Below are 4,315 nucleotides of genomic sequence, written 5' to 3' on the forward strand. Positions count from 1 at the left end.
GATTTCTCTTCTAATGCCAGGTAGGCACATTAGAGACAGTAGTAACATTTGTGAGGGAGAGCCCTTCTCATTGGCTAACACCGGTGCTTCCTTAGCGAATCAGCATTTGGTAAGCAGGAGGGCTTTCTGGGGGAAGAGCATGTCTGCCCACTTGCAGTGGCCAGCATTGCTATCTGCTGAATAAGGATCCTGTCTCCAACATGTGGCTGAAAGCTTCCCAGATACTAAGAAGGCTCTACAGAAATATGCACCTACTGTATGCCAGATAATATGCTAAGGTACTTACATCCCACAATGGAATTAATAGTATTATTCCCATTATTTTGCAGGTGAAGAAACAGAGGATTAGAAATGCTTTGTCTTATTCCAAATAACGTATGAGACAGATAATTTTGTTTTATAATGAACAATCATACATTTTGAAAAGATATAGGCATCTTTCGAAGAGGTGATAGCATTATTTAAAAGTAGCCATTTTTATTGCAAAATAGTATCTAGGATGGGATTATGTATCTTTTTCTTATTGCAATCATCGTTCTTATGGTTAGGGAAGGTTAACACTTTATGTTAACACAGTGTCTTCTGAGGATAGAAATGTAAGAAGACTTTCCTTTTGGCTGGGTGTCTACTTAACCAATTCATTCTATGTCCATCTTATAAATTTTAAAATTTAAACTTAAAGGTATAGCATGCAACTGTAATGTACATCTAAAATTTTTAATTTAACTTTGATGTGGTCAGTTAATAAAGCACAATGCATGGGAGTCTTATTCCCAGAGGCTCTTGAGCGTTATTGTATGACACTATTCCTGGAGAGACGTGAACAAACATCTACTCACCCCAGATAGGGAACCTCCAACGAGCCAAAGCAACCACTGCACCAAAGTCCAACTTGATCTATCAGTTAGGCTTTTTATTTATTTATTTATTTATTTTGAGTTACTTATAGGTGCATAGGTGAAGTGTTCCTTACAGGACCAGAAACGACTCAAAGCCCACCCCAGCATGGGTGATACCTCGTTAAAGTTGGAAACCTGGAGCACACTAACGGCACAATTTTCAGGCAGTTCAGCATGTTGGAGAATGTGTTTTCCAGGAAGCTTGGCTGGTTTGAGCCTCTTTGACAGTTGGCTCTTTAGTCTCTCTCAGTAGTCCTTATATGGTAGGGAGGAAGGGCCTAGGAAATCGCATCCGTTTCAGGGACTTCGAAGCTTTGGAGTTCTTTACTTCCTGAGCTTAAACAAGCTTCCCTGCAGAATAGATCGTTTATTCTCCCCTTAGAACATCCTGCTCTCAAGCGTCTTCCCTCCAACATTGCAAGGTTTTATCTTGGAGGAAATTGATATACAATTGTTGTTAAATTCATTTTCAGACATTTAATAAACATTCAAGCATGGGATTTTCTGACAGAAAAAGAATGGATTCTTTTTTAATTATATTCTTTCTTGTGACTGGTGCCATTTTAAATTGTAGACATTCCTTCTCCATTCGAATATGGACATTTTATTATTGATGTTAACTAACATTTTTATTATTGAAGTTAGCTAACAAGCTATTAGCAATGGAAACAAGAGAAAACCAATTATTATAATGAGTGAAAGAGAAAATTTTTTATTAACTAATATATTCCTCATGTATATTCTTATTTTAATTATTTGGAAGTTACTGTATATACTGCTTTATAAGGAACTTGGCATGTCTTGTCCTTAGATGAGATAAAATCACCTAATGACACGAAGCCCTGACTGTCATGAATACTGGATGAGGTGCAAAGATTTTTCTGGCTCCTGTCTCCCCTGTCATTGACACTTTCAGTCCGACTTTGAATTTAAATCTTGAAATAGGATGAAATTAAAAATTGGTTTCCTTTGTTTTCTCTGAATCTAGTTATTCATTCCTAGATGTTTACTTGTTTTACCTTTAATTCCCAAGTGTCGAATTTCCTTCTTGTGAGTCTCCTCGTTCTATGTGAGTTGCTTAATCTGGAACCTATAACTACCATGCACCTCATACTTTGCATCTAAACCTGTGTAGCTCCTGAGAAGGGTCTCATACTGCAACTTTTCCTCAGGCTCCAGCATCCCTTCTGGTTGTTGAAAAATATGCTGGTCTTGCCCTCTGACGAAACTTCCCTATTGGGTATTGAGTCTTTAGCTTAACAGCACAGGCTACCCATTACGGTAATTTAGTTATCCAAAGCCTAAATAGAGACTTTTGAGACTATTCTACTATGCATTCATAAGGACATCTATTTAAAACTTGGCTAAAAGGTTTAATTTGTCCTTCAGTCAGATTGTAAATGCATTTGATAAATAAGCTTCATTTCTTGAGTTAGTTTTTGCTATTGTTTGATGAAAGTCAGATGGAACACTGAGTAAGCTATGTATTTATGTACTATGATAAAATCTGTTGGTTTGAACTATAAGGATTTTATAGCATTACTCCTCTACATAAAGTGAAATGAGAACTCACTAATCTGAAATAAACTTTCAGAAAGTTTTTTGCAAGACCCTAGGAATTATTTAGAATTTTATCCAACATGCTTTTAAAAAGTGTATATGTGTATGTTCATGTGTGTCATGTTCATGTGTGTGTGAATACATATGTGTGCATGCCGTGGTACAGCTGTGGAAGTCACCTTCTACCTGTTTGAGTCCTGGTCTCTTGTTACTGGCTATACAAACAGGCCAACTAGTTCAAGTTCACAAGCTTTCAGGGATTCTTTTAAATTTGCCTCCCATCTCACCACAGGCATGCTGGGGTCACAGATGTGTGCTAGCTACCATGTCCAACTTTGTGTGGGTAATGGGGATTTGAACTCAAGTCAGCCAGCTTTTGAAGCAAGCACTTTATCCACTTGAGCTGTCTCAACTATCTCAGCTCCTATATACACTTTTCAATCACCTTTTTTCCTAAATCATGTGTTTCCTTCAGTGTTTTTTCCTGATTGTTTCAAAATTTGTGCAAAAACAAAATAAACTATGTGAAAGGATACTGTGTTAGTCACTATTCTGTTATTATACTGAAACACTGAGGCAATTACGTTAATTAAAAAATTATTTTGACTCATTGTTCTGAACATTCCAGGTCAAGGGCAATGAATCCAGGGATTTGGACCTGAGATGCAGGCAGCACATCATGGTAGGAAGATGTAATGGAACAAATCACTCACCTCTTGATACGGGAAACAGAGACGATCAGAGTCACACAATCTCCTTCATACATACACTACCAGTGACCTCAGAACTTTCTCCAAGGTAGCACCTCCTAAATGATCCAACATTTCCTGATAGCACTAAAAAAAAAAAGAAAGAAAGAAAGAGAAAAGTAACCTTTAGCGCATGGGTCTTTGGGGGACATTCAGTGTCCAAAACATAGCAGATTCCTGTTTAGTGAAAAATTTGTTCAAAGGATGCGTTGATATATTTTGGATGACATTTATAGCTTGTACCTAGGTGATTCAGAGGAAATTATGGCGGATTTACTGGTGCTAGCTGTGGCACAGAAATGGCTTGAGGATAATCTTACATCTTGGAAGTCTAATACAATGAGAAAAATTAAATAACACATGAGTCATCGGTTGGCTTTTTGCCCCATGCCTTTTCTTTTTCTAGCATTTCACATTCGTTGGATCATACACCATGAGATTCTCTGGTATCTTATTTTTTCCTCTTAATACACTTAACATAATGAGAAAGTTCATCTGTGTCACAGCATGTTCTGTTGATGAATAATATCTAATTTTATGAGTACACCATATTTAGTGATCAATTCTCTACTTGATTAAACCACAGAAATTAATAGAACTAATCAGAGTTCATCACTGTTACACTTGACTGTATTTATATTTCTCTGAACTTTTAGTGAGCAATCTAAAACTGAAATTGAGTGTAAAAGATTATTCACAATATATCCAAAATGACAACATATTTGAGAAAATTTTCACAAAAGATGTTTAAGATTTTACACTGAAAACCATAGAACCTTGAACAAAATGAAGAACAGAGACAACAGGGCATTGATTGAAAAAATAGAAACCAAGTATGGACGTAGTTCAGTTGGAAGATTGCTTGCCTAACACACACAAGAGGCTGATCCCTGGCGTAGCATAAAGCAGGTGGGACGATGAAGTAATCGTAGCACTGGGGAGGTGGAAGCAGGAAGATCAGCATACTCACTACATAGTGAGTTGAAGACCATGAGACTCTGTCTCTAAATAAAGAATAAAGGAGAGAGAGAGAGAGAGAGAGAGAGAGAGAGAGAGAGAGAGAGAGAGACTAGATGGGGGGAGAGGGAAGAGGGGAGGGGGGGGGGG

The 4,315-nt window shown here is 37.4% G+C and overlaps 1 long non-coding RNA gene across 1 annotated transcript in view; it reads right to left on the reverse strand.

The window, feature by feature from the left end:
- Positions 1–212: 212 nt before the first annotated feature.
- The window catches only part of LOC115071980, a 39,411-nt gene continuing 35,308 nt past the window's right edge, over positions 213–4,315 (reverse strand). Inside the window, exons 2-3 of the long non-coding RNA XR_003851047.1 lie at positions 3,173–3,295; positions 213–1,328 (exon numbers count right to left, since the gene is read on the reverse strand). This is a non-coding gene — a long non-coding RNA (uncharacterized LOC115071980). The remainder of the gene's footprint in view (positions 1,329–3,172; positions 3,296–4,315) is intronic.

This window comes from Nannospalax galili, unplaced genomic scaffold (assembly GCF_000622305.1).
Source record: "Nannospalax galili isolate Female #2095 unplaced genomic scaffold, S.galili_v1.0 scaffold1340, whole genome shotgun sequence".
NCBI classification, from domain to species: domain Eukaryota; kingdom Metazoa; phylum Chordata; class Mammalia; order Rodentia; family Spalacidae; genus Nannospalax; species Nannospalax galili.